Source organism: Schistocerca piceifrons, chromosome 6 (genome assembly GCF_021461385.2).
Source record: "Schistocerca piceifrons isolate TAMUIC-IGC-003096 chromosome 6, iqSchPice1.1, whole genome shotgun sequence".
In the NCBI taxonomy this organism is placed as follows: domain Eukaryota; kingdom Metazoa; phylum Arthropoda; class Insecta; order Orthoptera; family Acrididae; genus Schistocerca; species Schistocerca piceifrons.
In genome coordinates, this window is record NC_060143.1 from 113150539 (window position 1) to 113168496 (window position 17958).

The window sequence follows — 17958 nt, forward strand, 5'->3', positions numbered from 1 at the left end:
TGAGATCCTCATTGTCAATGGGAGAAATCTAAGAGACTTTTATTAGCTTATTAATTGTCACAAGAACAGACATTGTGGGATCTCCCTTAACGTCTCTTTATCTTTCTGGTCCTAATATGTCCTCAATTTTACTGCTATATTTGCACTGTAGTATTGCCCTTTTCTGCTGATATAATTCGAAAAGAATTGGAATTTCCGTATCAGGGTTTAAATTTTGCAGACCTTTCCTCTCACTTTTCGTTAAGGTACTGCTACGTTGTTCGCTCCTAAGCAGTATCCTGGTTGAGTCCATCCTTATTCCATCTGCAGTTGATTTAGGTAAAAAATGTATTTCAGCTTCTGTATTAGCAACAGTGTCTTCCGCTCGTATTCTAGGAGGTACAACTACATAGCTTCCTGCTATGGCAAGTACGTATTTCATTCTTGGATAGAACGCTATCAGACCTATTAATAACAGTATGCTTCATATCTCAAGGTAGGAAAGTCACTCTTTTCTTTTGCATTCTATTAAATTTCTCCTTCCTCTCGTAAGTGATGTTGCAGAATCTACTTCTGTTTTTGTCCATCCTACAGCCTCTAAGAATATGCAATACTTTAACATCCTGCATAGGAGGTGAGCATGTCACCGACACGATAAAGAAATTTGTACGTAACATTGTTTGTTTACATTTGACGCTAAAAAAATGGTTCAAATGGCTCTGAGCACTATGGGACTTAACATCTGAGGCCATCAGTCCCCTAGAACTTAGAACTACTTAAACCTAACTAACCTAAGGACATAACACACATCCATGCCGAGGCTGGATTCGAACCTGCGACCGTAGCAGCAGCGCGGTTCCGGACTGAAGCGCCTAGAACCGCTCGGCCACACCGGCCGGCATTTGACGCTAAGGTCCAAACTTTAATAGTACACATATTTGTCCTAATTCTACACATTTACTTATTAGTAGCAGAAACTGTAAATACTGCCGCTGTTAAGAAATCGCCTGCACCGAAACACACTTTGCAGCTAGGAAACTGCTGTTTGGCAATACCTGGAACGAGAATAGATCGTGCGGAGAGACGACAGAAATTGGTCAACCACAAATCTAGGCGGGAGTACACCACTATACTGTAACGACAATTTCCTTCAGTTGATTGCGAGCCATGACATGCAGCCCCCCTATCCGCCGCTCCCTTGCCCCTGCCCTTCTGCCACACTCACTACTCTCCTCACGTCCACGAAATGAAAGTTGTGTAGAGTCAAAGCACAATAGCTAGGAAAATTTTAATATGGTCAGTACTGCCATAGTCCATAGGTTTCATTGAATTCTGTAAGAAATACAGGTCAGACCACGCTGAAACCCGTCCATAGCACAATACTACTGATTTCAGACTATACAAGTGTCGAGCACGATTTCTGAAACGCCATCAATGTGATAAAACAAGATACCTAATTTCTCCGACCATGTGAGTCGCATCCAAGTGTCACTATTGAGGTATCGTTCTCTAAAGTCCAACGTGATTCCTCCATTTGTTGCTAGTGTATTTAGTGTTTTCTTCAGCTCAATATTATACCTCAGTTCCGTTCAGTGGCTGGAAATATTTTCTATTGATTGTTTCTCTTGTATTCCCTGTCTAACATGATAATGTTTTCAGATATTACCTACTCTGTTTCGGGCTGTAGTAAATCAAATACAGTTTCGTTGTACATTTCAAGACGGTTACATACACAATTACAGGCGTCTTGGGATCTCCCCACTATTACGATGGCAATAAAAAGTTTAAAACGTCCAACTTTATCTTTCTCAGTAAAGTATTCTGATGGTTTACGCAAATGCGTAACGGTAGCCAGTCAACAATGGTCCAACTAATATATGCGTACTCTTCAATGTATTGTACAAACTGCGTTTAACAGGTTTTTGTATTAGTAAAAGATGCATTAAGTTGCAGTTCACGAATCAGTTGTTGGCTAGAACATGCAAGTCATTTCCAAAGCGCTACTCAGCATATGCGCAAACATGTCTCGCCTTTCCACAAATTGAAAAAAATATATAGAAACGATTAAGTTGTGAAGCGTGTAGTGAAGCTCTACAGAATCAACGATTTAAATAGCAACAGAAATCTGCCTTCAGCTAGTGGAGAGGCCACTGCTAAGAAAAAGATTGGTAACGGCAAATTAATGAGAGAAAATGATAATACAGGAGACAGCTATATGGACGAATGGATTTTTCGAATCAAGTAATAATCGCAAGGGAATTGCTCTCACGACAGACGCGGCAGTGGCACATCTGTGACCTCTGGGAGGGAAAGTTCTCCCAGCTCGTCCCATAAATGGCTCTCCCTGCGCGGCGGCAGTGCCTCGTAATTGCCTGAAGCTCTGGCCGCTGTGTGACGTGGCATTTCGCAGCACTAGACCTGGCATCTCTGTTCCTGGGCATTAGCCGCGTCTGCCGTGTGTCTAATGGCGGAGGGCAAGCCGCGCCTCGACGGGGAACAGTGCGAGAAATTTATGTTGACGTTTATCGCAGGTTGCACGAGTGATCAACATTTCAGGCAGAAAAATCTTGCAGTTAAGGCTCTGGGCTGTTTTTTAATGCGTAAAAATCTTGCTTCTGCTTGTACACATGAGCTGTCTGGCAATGTTCTCACTGTAGCTACCCCAGAGCGAGATGGTGCAGTGGTAACACACTGGACTTGTTTCCGGGATGACGGCTATTCAAATACCCGTCCGGACATTTTGCTGTAGCAGAGCGAGATGGTGCAGTGATAACACACTGGACTTGTTTCCGGGATGACGGCTATTCAAATACCCGTCCGGACATTTTGCTGTAGTTTTCCTAGGTCGCTAAGGCGAATGACATCATTGCGCCTTTAGAGATTTTCGCCCGATTTCCTTCCTTAATTGTCTTCGTCCGCGGGACCTTAACGTTCCTCCCCTCGCTTTAACCTTTTTTACTTTAACTCCCCTACAAGACAGGTAATTTCGGCTCTTATACGAACTGAGTACAGCATCCTTGGATACTTCTTCTGTCCTTTTCCATAAGTTATGTAAAGCGAAATTTGCTATTATCAAAAAATTTTGGTTCGCCGCGAATCTTTTGGACATCAAAACTTTTCGCGACCGCTGTTTATTGACAGATAAAAACTTCGTCGCTTGCATCACCGCCTCACCGTCCCTTACTATTTCCATCATCGCTGTTTGGGCCTTCTGAGCCGGATATTTTGAGAGTGAACGTATCCGTTCAGTAATGCACCAGCAAAAGCAGCCGACGTTAGATAAAAGTTTTTCTCGCCTTTCCAGTTTCACGCAGCACATAATAACGAAGTCGGTGACGGAGATACTGTCTTTCCTCATTATGTGCTAATGCTGAGAGCAAAACAGTAGCTCACTGTCCATTTTGATTCATGACGCCTACAGCAAACCCAGAACATTCTCGCGACTTTTCCAATTAACACTACTGTACGACATGCAGCCACAAGCGTTGTCCACAAAAACATGCCCTGTTCACAATGATCGTCGTGCTTCAAAACGAAATTTTTGATGGAGGAGAGAGGAGGAGGAGAGATTAGTGTTTAACGTCCCGTCGACAACGAGGTCAGTAGAGACGGAGCGCAAGCTCGGGTGAGGGAAGGATGGCGAAGGAAATCGGCCGTGCCCTTTCAAAGGAACCATCCCGGCATTTGCCTGAAGCGATTTAGGGAAATCACGGAAAACCTAAATCAGGATGGCCGGAGACGGGATTGAATCGTCGTCCTCCCGAATGCGAGTCCAGTGTGCTAACCACTGCGCCACCTCGCTCGGTAAATTTTTGATGTTACTGACAATGAAGTACAAATATATGTTCGGGAGTGACCTTATTCTGTCTGTTGTAATCCACTGTCGACAGAATTAAGTCCGGGTACATAACAATCGGCAGCGGGAGAGATGAAGCGATATTAATAGTGTTCCTTCTACGCGGAGCCTTTGAAGATGTACACGAAGTGGTTTTAATTCACGGGAGATTTAGCTAACTTTGGTCAGATCTCATCGAATGTAACATCAAGTAGTGAGTCTCGTATCGCTAAATCAATATAAAACCAGGAAATAAAATGCTCCTTTCTTGGTGGTTAGACATAAAAACGGGAAAAATATCTGTAACGATGCAATGGTTAGCACACTGGACTCTGAATCCAGCGATCCGAGATCAAATCTCGGTGGGACCTATCGTTTTTATTCCGTTGAACGGATGTTACTGACTACAAGCACAGAAACACGAATTTAATAGATACTAGTAGTTATCTTCTAAGCGATATGTAATGCTTTGTCTGAAGATGGATTTAAGTCTCGTACTCTTACAGTTGTATAAATTATTCCCATACAGTAACTATGGCTGCTTGCAACGTTTTGCTCCTTGTTACATTTCCAAAGTCGGAGAGATCTCAAACCGTTCTAGATTAAAATATGATGCGTTTTCTTTCCTTATAAATTTCGGCAGATTTCGATTCTGACCATAATTTATTGATTATGAACTGCAGGTCAGTGCGGAATAAATTGCAAAAAGATAGGAAATTAAACCTGAATAAACTGAAGGAACAAGACGTTTATGAGAATCTAAGAGAGAGCACTTTGGAATGTTGGACTGAAACAGAGGAAAGGAATGTAATAGAAGATGAATGGATAGCTTTGAGAGATGAAATCGCGAATGCAGCATAGGATCACATAGGAAAAAAATTAAATCCCAGTAGAAGTCCATGGATACTGAATTTAACTGACGAAAGGAGAAAACATAAAAACGCAGCGAATGAAGCAGACGAAAGAGAATATAGACGTCTAAAAAGGAATGGTTAGAGGACAAATGCAAGATGTATAAACAAGAATGGTTAGAGGACAAATGCAAGATATAGAAGCATGTACAGTATACCTACGGGAAGATAGGTGCCGCCTATGGGAAAATTAAAGAGTCCTTTGGAGAAAAGATAAACAACTGGATGAACATCAAGAGGTCAGGTGGAAAGCCAGTATTAAGCAAAGAAGGGAAAGTTGAAAGGTTGAAGGAGTATAGAGAGGATCGAGAGGGTCCTTATAAGGGGAACAAATCTCAGGACAATATTTAAAAAGATAAAAGAAAGTAGATGAAGATAAGACGGGAGATATGATACTGCGAAACGAGTTTGGCAGATCTCTGGAAGACCTAATGGAAAAAAAAAATGTCCCTTGGGGTAGATGGCATATTTTCAGAATTATTGAGATCCTGGACCAGACAGCTGTAGCAAAACTATAACACCTGCTGTGTGAGATGTATAAGACCGGCGAAATACTCTCAGACTGCAGAATGAATGTAATTATACCAATGCCACGGCAAGCAGGTGAGAATACTATCGAAGCATCTGCTTGATAAGTCATGTTTGCATAATATTGAAACGAATTGTTCACATAAGTACGGAAAAACTAGTTCAGGCCGACCTCGGGGAAGATTAGTTTCGGTTTGCGAGCAATACAGAAATACTCCCTATGATATGTATTAAGACTAGTGATCCGCCCCAGCTTCGTACAGGTAGCGCTAAATATCAACGGCCGGACAACTTGTCCGGCGTGGCGCTAATAAATTCTACACACAAATCTTCCACGAGAATCAGTCTGTTATCGAATACCACACCAAAGTCCGTTCAATAGTTCACGAGATTAGCCTTCACATACAGTGATAAAAACGTGACGGGGGCTTTATGTGTGGAAGATAGGTTGCAAAAAGGGAAACCTACGTTTATAGCATTTGTAGATTGGCTCTGAGCGCTATGGGACTTAACTGCTGTGATCATCAGTCCCCTAGAACTTAGAACTACTTAAACCTAACTAACCTAAGGACATCACACACATCCATGCCCGAGGCAGGATTCGAACCTGCGACCGTAGCGGTCCTTTTGTAGATTTAGAAAAAGTTTTTGGCAATGTTGACTAGAAATTCCGAAGGTAGCAAGGATGAAATGCAGGAAGCGAAAGGTTATTTACTACTGATACAGAAACCGGACTGCAGTTACAAGGGTCGAGGCGCGTGAGCGGAAAGCAGTGGTTGAGAAGGGAGTGAGACAGGTTGTAGCCTATCCCCGATGTTACTAGTCTGCATACTGAGCATGCTGTAAGGGAGACCAAGGAAAAATTTGAAAGTTGGACGATGACACAGTATTTACCTCTGAAACAGCAGCTGACTTCGAATAGCAGTTGAACGGAATTGATAGTGTCTTGAAAAGAGATTGTAAGATCAAAATCAACAAAAGTAAAACTACGATAATGAAATGTAGTCGAATCAAATCAGGTGACGCTGAGGGAATTACATTAGGTAATGAGAAACTAAAAGTTGCAGAGGAGTTCAGTACTCTGGGCACCAAAATAGCTAATGATGGTTGAGGTATAAAGGAAATAAATGCTGATTGGCCATAGCTAGAAACATATTTCTGAAAAAAGATACATTTTTTTGCATCGAATATAAATTTAAGTCCTAGAAAGTCTTTTCTGAAGATACTTGTTTGGAGTGTAGCCTTACATGAAGTGAAACATGGACGATATACAGTTGAGACAAGAAGAGACTAGAAGCTTTTGAAATTTGGTGCCACAGAAGAATTCTGAAGATTAGACAGATAGATCGAATAACAAATGAGGAGTTACTGAATCGAACTGGGGAAAAAATAAATGTATGGCATAATTCGAGAAAAAGATGCGACCAGTTCATAGGACACATACTGAGCCGTCAAGGGACTGTCAATTTGGTTATGGAATGAAGGGTAGGGGTAAAAATTGTAGAGGGAGACCAAAGCCTTACCACCGAAAGCATTCAGAAATGTATGTGGGTTAAGACCACAACAATAACAGATATTTGTTGTAAATGCGTAAAAACAGATTCTATCTTAGGACAATATGTAAAGAAACTGGGCTATATGGAAGCCACGTAGTGCATATGCAGTACGTCACGCTATCTCCATATTATTGCTACTTTGTTGTCTTTTAAGAAAATAATATTGCAGTAAGTTAGGACTGCTCTGTGATGGAAAGGCTCAGTCATATGACAGATGAGACAAATAAAGCAAAGAAATTACCTACATGCTAGAATATAAAAATGTTGTTTCTGAAAAGTTCAGGAGATTATAAATTTTTATGTGAAAATTTGTGATCGCAAAATTATTATTAAATCTACACCAAGTACCTAGGGAACAAAACATTTTTTAATTTTTATGGAGTGTATTAGACACTGAATGTCGCAGCCAACAAATATCGGTGCTGCTTTATTTATTTTCATATAGAAACGTGCTAAATTAAAGTTTTTGTACAAAGCTAACTTTTATAGGTATCACTAGAGATGTAAGAGGCTGTACGTGCCTTTAATTGGTGGCCGTGGTGAAGACCCCTGACATTTCACATAAACGTGTGAAATAAAAGTGGATTGTGGTACATTACTGAGTACGGAACAATGGAACTCGAAATTATAACACATCGTATAGAATACAAACGAAATAGACGCGTTTGTTTTCGTTTTACGGTTTTATTATTTACGATGTTCTTTAATTTTTAGTACACAATACAGCCACAGAACTTCAGAGTACTAAAATTACGTAGCAAGACTATACATTGTATTCTAATCTTAAGCCGATAAGCTATAAGTACAATTATCTTAATATAAGTGTGTTCTGTTAAAACCGACTGCGAGGAAGAAAAGAAAACAATACACAGTTGAGTGTACAATTTTTGTTTAAAATCATGTTGTATACGGAAAAACGATATATGTGGGAGAAACAATTTTGTCTAATCGTTTAAATGCCCAGCTATCGTAGTTATATCCGACTGCGAGAAAGAAAACGAAACCATGCATCTTCGCAGCACAGCACAGCATTTTCTTTCTCGCGGTTGGTTTGAACAGAAAACCTGTGTAGTGGTGTTCAAAAAATGTGCAGTGTATGTCCGTTCGAATGTTTATTAGTGTGTAGTGTTCGCCTTTTTATTATCATTGATTAAAGTCTCTAACGGTAGTTTCACTCTTAAGTGTTCAATGTAAGTGATTAAAAGGTTGTTTTCTGATAGCTAGTGTGGTTTTATCGGGATGACCTTGACCGAGTCAGACGTACTTGTCTGTTAAGTTCTCGTTATCTTTTCGTTACAGCTGACTCAACCGATAGTAGCAGTCTGCTAGTGCACAGTAGACAGTTAGATCTTTTATCAGAAACCTCTGACTTGTTGCGGTCCCATGGTGTAATGGTTAGCACTCTGGACTTTGAATCCAGCGATCCGAGTTAAAATCTCGGTGGGACCTCCAGAATTTTAAATTTGTTCACTGCAGTCTTAATATCAAAACCGAAATATGATGTGCCGATAACAGCTGATACTCATACTTACAGCGAACGGAAATCTGATTTCGTGGATTGCAAATATGGAGGAATACTAAATGCTAGTTGCAAAGCACATTAAGAAATTCATTTAGTAAAATTTTACACGTTACTTTAGTTGAAGAGCTTACAATATCCCAGAATGCTGATTTTCCTTTGTACATTTTACTAGGACTATGAAGTGCTTACAAAGTGAAATGTTGTCGGAGCTCCCACACTGAAATAAATCGACACCTGGATTCCTAATTCTCTTGGATGGAGAAAACAAGATCAAATGAAACAAGTTTCACTAAATTTATTTTCGCCACTGCAGAGGTTATTGAACGCTGTTGTGTTGGCAGATGATAATTCTACCAGAAACATAATTAAGTAGCTATTTATGTTACTGAAAAATTGTTCCTGTATGAACTAGCTTCACTCCTTACACACTCATCTTCAGACTGAAAACACATTACATTTTAAACACCGTGCAGACTGTCGCGGAAGGTGGTGCGTCCTTCACTACAGTTAGTCCCGTGGCGCAACCTTTTCGGGCATTGCCAATGACGGAACGGTTGATGATTCCCTACGAACAATTTCATGTTTATTTCAAATTTGTAAACAAATAAAACCGATAATTTTGTGAATCGATTTTCCTCTGTTAAAAACGAGACAAAAATATGTAGGAGGGCTCTATGGCGTGCTGTCTAAAACAGTCACAAAAACAAACCACTGTTGAATACATCATTAGATGATGATACCGCTGTGGATTGTGGATTTAATGGATTGCACTGTGGATGGCGCCACCTGCGTTCTTCGTGCATTGTGTTCTTCTGAGTACGATGCATTTTCAAGAATGTTAACAGTGAAATACTGAATGTGTAACACTTCTCAATAATTAAACAATAACTCTGGGGAATAAACTGTTTACGAAGCTATGAAATGTTTGCAAAGCACACAATCAAAAATGTTGATTTCCATTTTTAATTTGTACTCTGCGGAAGACGCAGGATACCCATTACAGTAACTGCGTATCCTATCGACGGTGTAATGGCTTTCCCCTTTCTCGACGTCTACAGATGCTAGGCAACCAGCAGTGGCACTGTTACTGTCTGAGGAAGGCAGCCAGCAGAAGCAGCTGCTGCCAGACGTCGACCGCACCGCCCTTCCACAATCCGAACCGGTTATGCAGAGGGCATTCCCACGTCCGATTTGTTTTCACGTCTTGTGCAAAGATGTGAGGGTTACAACACAAGTGAACAGTCTGCTGAATGATTCCTAATCACGCAACAATTGCTTATCCATCTAGCGCCAGTCGCGTGTACTTGTCTGTCAAGCCCACATTCTTTGTAGCTATCTCAACTTATAGTAGCCACCGCTACTTCATTGTAGATAGTTAGATCTTGTATCGAGATGCTACAACTCATCGTAGTCCCATGGTGATAAGAGTTGTATCAAATGTGATAGTGACATGGGGAATAATGAGACACTGTAAATAGTTTGATTTGGATAAAATGCGTGTTTTTGTAACACACGTATCAGACTCAATACTTTATTTCCCAGAAGCTGTCATTTAGGAATTACGTTATAAAACTGCTTATATTTGAAGCTCCGTATATTAATAAAAACCGGTAATGGACCACAATAGCATTTCATAAAGCAATGGAGAGTGGGCACTAGGTATAGTACCATAACGTAATCCAACCGAGTCAGGCGCAAAAGACAGCATAAAATTGTAATTTGCCTAGTAAACTTCTTATAGCTTCTACATACGTCATGTGTCTACCCAAATCAGACAGACACCGTAGTTCTGTGTGTAAATATTTTAGTAACCTTCATACAGCTGTTTTATAGCTGGATATACAGAAAAATTAGGTATGGCTGGCGCTCTTTGTAGAGGTACTATTGTCAGCGAAGTATTCAGGATAAAGGCAAGAAGACCAAGAGTTTATTTATATAAAGCTTTATCAAACACTCAGCCAGCGACCAGTGAAGTAACAGAGAAGCATGAAAGTCTGTTGAACGTAAATTAACAGACTTAGTGAAGTGGTATGAACAAGTAACTGGAATGGATGATGTCAGGCGAGCACAAACTAGGGTACTTGAAGCTGAAGTAAAATTTATAGCTGCACAGGAAAGGAGAGGAGAAGCAAATAAAGCTGTAACAGAAATTCAAAGCCAACTGAAGGATATAGATGCTGCCTTGGATAATACCACGAGAGGAGAGGATCGTTATGCTCAGCTAATTACAAAAGAGCATCAAATACTGAAGGAAGAAAGGAAACTAATGACTGAATTTCAACAGTTAGAGAGGGAAGAGAGAGAATAATTTTCCATGCTTTCTTCAGCGGTTAAACAAATGGTGTAATGGTTAGCAGTAATCCGAGTTCAACTCTCGGTGGGACCTTAGTAATTTTAATTTTGTAGAATGCTATCTCAATAAAACATTAAAAATGTAATGTACCGATAACAACTGAAATTGATACAAAAAGCGTAAGAAGACAGAATTCGTGAATCTAAAATACTGAGAGATACTTAATGACAATTGCAGGGCACCTTAGGAAATGAACTTAGTAAATTTAATTAAAAGATATAAAATTGGTGGTTGAGTGGGTAACTGCCAGATTATGACCTCAGAAGTACTGGATTTAATCCCCAGTTCGTTCTAGGGTAATATTTTCTTTCTCATAACTTATCGCTGCTTCTATCTTAGCAGTGATTTGCTAACGTGAAAAATACCGAGATACACTGCACTTCGGAGTCACGTACACGGCTTGTCCCCCAGTTAAACGGTTGGGGAAGACAGTTCAAAGGTCAGACAGAGACCACTCCCAATAGCACAAGTGCCACCCAATGATGAAATGATGATGATGATGATGATTATGATAACAATAAAAATAATAAAATTTATGAAATGTTTTAATAATCATAGTAAGTAGTTTACGTAAGTGCGTAGTACGTCTGTTTGGCATAAATTCCAGGAAATAGCAATTCATAAAAATTTATCATGTGAAAAGCACTTTCCTAAAATTTGAGCCGGCCGAGATGGCCGAGCGGTTCTAAGCGCTGCAGTCTGGAACTGCGCGACCGCTACGGTCGCAGGTTCGAATCCTGCCCCGGGCATGGATGTGTGTGATGTTCTTACGTTAGTTAGGTTTAAGTAGTTTTAAGTTCTAGGTGACTTATGACCTCAGCAGTTGAGTCCCATAGTGCTCAGAGCCATTTGAATCAATTTGAATCCTAAAATTTGAGAAGTACATGTTTCATGAAATTGATTTAAGAACTATAACAGCAAAAAACATCACAACTTTGACAATGCTGTGATGCCAGGTGAAATAAATCGATAAATAAATAAAATCGACAACGTAGAGGGTACAGGCTCCCCAGAGAGACATTTCAATAAAATCGAAGTGTCTTTCTCGGGAGCCTGTATCCTCTACGTTGTCGATTTTATTGATTTTATTTCTTTCTGGGGAGCCTATATCCTCTACGCTGTTAATTCATAGTAACGAATTAGTCCGGCAAGTGCAAAGATAAAATTACAATGTAGAAGCATTTTACTAACGTATCAAAACACAAAATGGTTCAAATGGATCTGAGCACTATGAGACTTAACTTCTGAGGTCATCAGTCCCGTAGAACTTAGAACTACTTAAACCTAACTAACCTAAGGACATCGCACACATCCATGCCCGAGGCAGGATTCGAACCTGCGACCGTAGCTGTCGCACGGTTCCGGACTGTAGCGCCTAGAACCACACGGCCGCCCCGGCCGGCTATCAAAACGCAGACTGGTTCCATTCGAATCAACATATGCTCTGTGCTTATCCATATCTGTATTCATAATATGGTTTACAGTAACAACATTAATAGATGTTACTGCATGCTGCAGACATAAGACAATAAAAGAAAAGTATGTCATTTGTTTACTGCATTCTGTGGGTCGTTCCTAACTGCAAACAGCTTGCAGTAGAAGAGATGTATTTCACAATATCGAAGATGAGCAAATGCTCATAGCTCTTAAGGTATGCATTTTAGAGTCCATGCTTAACGACATTCTTTTCTTGTTGTGGTCCATATTATCATCTCTCGAAGTATGGAGTACTCCTACTCGTTGCTTCTGCTTTACAAGGCAACAACTCTACTCCGTGAATAAAAAACCGGCAACAAAGTGTTTCACTGTGTGCAAATGGCGCTGGCATGTTTATTGACAGAAGAGGAAAAATTCAGTTGTGTCATTATATTGTTTTTCATGCGTTAGGTTGATATTTGAAAACTCGTTTGACAACAGTGCATGCGTGTTCGATAGAGAGAGAGAGGGGGGGGGGGGGTGTTCGTATGTGTTATGGCTGAAAGAAGGTTGGAGAGTCTCGAAATGGCCCCTACACGTTCCAGTTTGCCTGTTAAGGTGCACCTGTACAGGTTTGCCTGCATGTGTTTTCCTGCACAGACGTCACAGTACACTCTCGAGGTCTTCAACTTGCGGTTATGAGCATAGCTTCAACTGAAGAACACCCGTTGTCCACCAGTTAAGTGTAAGCATCTCCTCGCTTTGCTTTATTGTGGAGCTTTTATTTCCAATTTATTAAGTTGAAATGAATTACGCAGTGGCGTTGTTTCCTTTGCCATTTCCCATGTTGGCAAACGAATATATTATCTCAAAAACAGGACACTACTAAAAGTACTGCAAATTAGCACCTCTAAAGCATTCACACAACTCACTAACTTCTCGCATGCCGACGCGAAGACGTAATAAGGTGAAGCGAGAGCTGCAGTTCTGTTTAAACTGCCGGGCTGGACTGCTTCCACCAGAAATAAACATAGCTTTCTGTCGGCTCCCACCGTGTTGCCACTTTCGCTGCGAAAGCATTGTGCCTCCGAGTTCTCAAAGTGCGAAACTTTTCCGGGAGCTAATATTTTTGCGTATTCCAAGAAAAAATATAGCTGCAGCTTTTATTAAAATTAAGAACAAATTTCCCACACGCTTAGAGACATTATAGGATTAGAATTCGAGAATTCTTTATTTTTATAGGAGATTTGTTACAAATTAAATACTGAAAAAATGGAAAAGCTTATAAATAGCAAACGCAATGCGATAGGAAACTGTGGAGAGGTAATTGGCCAGTGAACTTTGGTAATAAACGAAAAATGTACTGCAATGAATTCAACAGTTTTCGAGGTATGACATGATAAGTTTGAAACCGTTCCCCAGACGGAAGTATTTCAACTATTTCAAAAAAAAAGAAATTAAGATAACTCCGTCCTAATTAAAATTAATAACAGATTTCTGACATGCTAAGTCGCCTCATCGTTCACGGGATTGTCGACGAGGAAAAAGCAATAGACAAAGTGAAATGGTGCAAGATCTTCAAAATTCTGGGAGAAATAGAAGTAACCTATAGCGAAAGACGGATAATACAAAATGTACAGAAAACAACAGGGAATAATAAGAATGGTAGACCAAAAATGAAGTGCTGTTATTAAAGAGGATGTAAGACAGGGATGCAGTCTTTCGACCCTTCTGTTCAATCTACCGGGTGATCAAAAAGTCAGTATAAATTTGGAAACTGAATAAATCACGGAATAATGTAGATAGAGAGATACAAATTGACACATATGCTTGGAATGACATGAGGTTTTATTAGAACCAAAAATATACAAAAGTTCACAAAATGTCCGACAGATGGCGCTTCATCTGATCAGCATAGCCAAAATTGGCATAACAAAGTAAGACAAAGCAAAGATGATGTTCTTTACAGGAAATGCTCAATATGTCCACCATCATTCCTCGACAATAGCTGTAGTCGAGGAATAATGTTCTGAACAGCACTGTAAAGCGAGTCCGGAGTTATGGTGAGGCATTGGCGTCGGATGTTGTCTTTCAGCATCCCTAGAGATGTCGGTCGATCACGGTTCACTTGCGACTTCAGGTAACCCAAAAGCCAATAATCGCATGGACTGAGGTCTGGGGACCTGGGAGGCCAAGCATGACGAAAGTGGCGGCTGAGCACACGATCATCACTAAACGACGCGCGCAAGAGATCTTTCACGCATCTAGCAATACTTTGTTTTTTTTTTTTTTTGGTTCTAATAAAACCCCATGTCATTCCAAGCATATGTGTCAATTTTTACCTCTCTTCTTCTTCTTCTGCTTTTACGGCCTCATTGGACCACTTCAGTCAATCATTTCTGGTCCTCTTCTTTGGTATTTTCCCCTTCCGAGTGGCCCAGTATTCTTCATTCGTTCCGATGCTTTTCGTCGTTCCTTATCTGTAAATACCCTTTTCATTGTATGTCGTTTGTCAATTTTTGGTTTAAATCTTATTTCTGTGTCCCTCAACTTCTTTAAATTTGGCGTTTTGTTCTGCAAATCATCCAGAGTTATTTCCAGTTCTTCCATATCCTCTCTTATTTCCTTAAGCCATCCTCCTTGTTGTTTCAAATTCCAGAGTTTCTCAATAATTTTCCTTGATAATCTGGTTTCTGGTGTCCTCAGAATGTGACCACAAAAAGAGATCCTTTTCTTTCGTATAGTATCAGTGATGGGCTCCAGTTCTCTGTATACCACTTCATTTGGAACTATCCGCCATTGCCCAGCTTTTTGATATTTCTTATTTTTGCATGTTCTAGCAATTCTTCTCTCTGCTTTTAAAATTTTGTCAATTCTGTTTTTCTGGGTGACTTTAAAAAGAGTTTCACTTCCGTATGTAACCTCTGGTTGAACCACCGTCTTGTAATGTTTTAATTTTGTTTTAATTGATAGACATTTTTATTGTACGTAGACCATGTTAGTTTTTGACCTTTTATCATTTTATTAGTTCTTGCTCGCCATGCAGGTTTCTCGTCCAATTTATGTGTTATAATTTCACCCAGGTATTTAAATTGTTTCACTATTTTAATTTCCCTATTGTTCACTGTGATGTGATCTATTACAAGTGGATCCGTTACCATTATTTCAGTCTTTTCAAATGATATCTGGAGTCCTAATTTTTGTGCTATATTTTGTAAGCTTGTTATTTGTTTCGTGGCTTCCTGAATATTATTAGCTAGTAATGCTAGGTCATCAGCAAATCCCAAGCAATTTAGGTTTATTTTATCTTTCTTAGTTCCAATTTTAATATTCATAGGATTTTCCTTGTACCATTCTCTCATTACATATTCAAGAGCACAATTGAATAGCAATAGTGATAAACAATCTCCCTGTCTCAACCCTGTTTTAATCGTAAATGGTTCAGATATTTCTCCTCTAAATTTTACTTTGGATTTGGTGTTTGTTAAGGTTAACTGTATCATTTTTATTAATTTAGGATGAAGTCCAAAATTCCTTAATATTTTCATCATTGAAGATCTATGGATGCAATCATACGCCTTTTTGAAATCTACAAAGGTTATGACTAGTTGTTTTTGCCTTCTTTTGTAGACATCCATGACTAACTTCAAGGTGATTATCTGTTCTGGGCAGCTTCTCCAGGATCTAAATCCTCCTTGATATTCTCCCAGTTCCAGTTCTAGTTGATCTTTACAGCGGTTGTATAGTATTCTTGACATGATCTTATACGTGCAGTCCAAAAGGGAAATTCCTCTATAGTTGTCTGGATTTGATTTTTCTCCTTTCTTATGTAATGGATGTATTATAGCAGTAGTCCAATTTTCTGGTAATTTCTCTTCATTCCAGATTTTTACTATGCATTGGTGTAATGCTATCTTTACTGGTTCTGCTGCATATTTCCAAAGTTCAGCAAACGTTTGATCTTCTCCACTTGCTTTGTAGTTTTTGAGTTCTTTCAAAGCTCTGTAGACCTCGTTAATTGTAGGTGGATTTATATTTTCTGCTGGTGTTTTAATTGGGGTTTCTGTGTTTATCTGAAGAAGTTCTGGGGGATCTTCAAAATTTAGTAACTTGTTAAATGTTTGTGCTAGAATTTCTGTATTTTTACTATTGCTATGGGCTAGGTTATTATCTTTATCTTTTAACATTAATGTTGGAGGATCATATCTTTGTAATTGTCTGCCAAATATTTTGTAATAGTCTCTTGAGTTTGTTTTTTCACTATTTGTTTCTATCATTAGAAGTATATCTTTTTGGTACTGACGTTTAACTCTCCTTATTGTTTTTTGTGTTGTCTTCCTTTGTTTTGTGAGTTCCAAATATGATTTTTCAGTTTTTTTCATTTTGATGCCTTAACCAGGCTTGGTGTCGATCCATATACATTATTCCGTGATTTATTAAGTTTTCAAATTTATACTGAGTTTTTGATCACCCGGTATACATCGATGAAGCAACGACGGAAGTAAAAGGAAGATTCAAGACTGGAATTAAAGTTCGGGGTGAAGGATGTCATTGATAATATTCGATGATCACATTGCTATTACCACTGAAAATAAGGAAGAACTACAGTACATGTTGAATGGAATGAACCGTCTAATGATTACAGAATATGGACTGCAAAGAAGAAAGACAGATGAGAGTAATGAGGAATAGCAGAAATAAAATTATCGACACGCTTAGCATCAAAATTGGGACCACGAAGTAGACGAACTTAATGAAATCTGTTACCTTGGAAGCAAAAACCACATCACGGAACTAAGTAAGGAGGACACAAAAAACCGACCAGCGCAGGCGAAGAGGGCATTCCTGGTCAGAAGAAGTCTGGCAGGATCGGCCTAAATTTGAGGAAGAAATGTCTGAGAATGAACTTTCGGAGCACAGCACTGTGTGGCAGTGGATCGTGGACTGTGAGGAAATCCGAAAATAAGAGAATCGAAGCGACTGAGATGTAATGTTATAGATGTATGTAGAAAACACTGACAAGGAGAAGGGACAGGGTAATAGGACATCTGTGAAGACATCGCGGAATAACTTCCGTGGTACCAGAGGGAACTGTAGACGGTAAAAACTGTATAGGAAGGCAGAGACTGGATTAAATCCAGCAAGTAATTGAGGACGTAGGTTGCAAGTGCTGTTCTGAAATGAAGAGGAATCCGTGGCGAGCCAAAGTGACTTTACAAAGATCTAAAAAAAACGCCAGTTTGAGAATTTTTACACGGTTTTTGTTAGCAGACAGAGACTTCTTAGGGAAGTCTACCGCTGCGCAGAGTGGACAGTTGTGGCGGCTGCCTGCAGACAGCACCCGTCACGACGGCCCAGCTTAGGATCTTAAACGCCAGGAGTCCACTGATTTGATTTTTACGGCAGATACGAAACAGGCGCAGGAGATCCGATCACAAGATCCGACCTGGACACTTGCGAAGGTGGAAACATTCGAATTTCGATTCTATTACGGCTGCCTCTACGGTTGTGTTCTGCACATTTTTGTCGGCATACACTTTTCAGTTCACCTCTACTGTCACCCGTACAGGCACGATTCACAGGTATATTAAAAGTAACTTCAAACTTTCTGTAAATGATGCAGTTATGTGTAATAAGTATTGTCTGAAAAATAGCTGCGCAAATATTCAGGCAGATCTTGATAAGATTTCAAAGTGTTGGAAAGTTTGGCAACTTGCTTTAAATGTACACAAATTAGAAATGTACATTTCACGAAAAACAGAAAAGTAATATAAACTAACATATACAGACAAGTAGTTGTTACCAAAAATCTCTAAAGGTTCTTGACCGACTTTCTTCAAATTTTTACATAATACTCA

At 39.6% G+C, this 17958-nt stretch overlaps 1 protein-coding gene and 1 non-coding gene across 4 annotated transcripts in view; both read left to right on the forward strand.

Annotated features, from left to right (window-relative positions):
• The window catches only part of LOC124802520 (A disintegrin and metalloproteinase with thrombospondin motifs 16), a 479986-nt gene that overhangs the window by 356655 nt on the left and 105373 nt on the right, over nt 1–17958 (forward strand). The window lies entirely within an intron of this gene.
• On the forward strand, nt 8187–8258 carry Trnaq-uug. Its single transcript has one exon. It is a non-coding gene; the product is annotated as a tRNA-Gln (tRNA).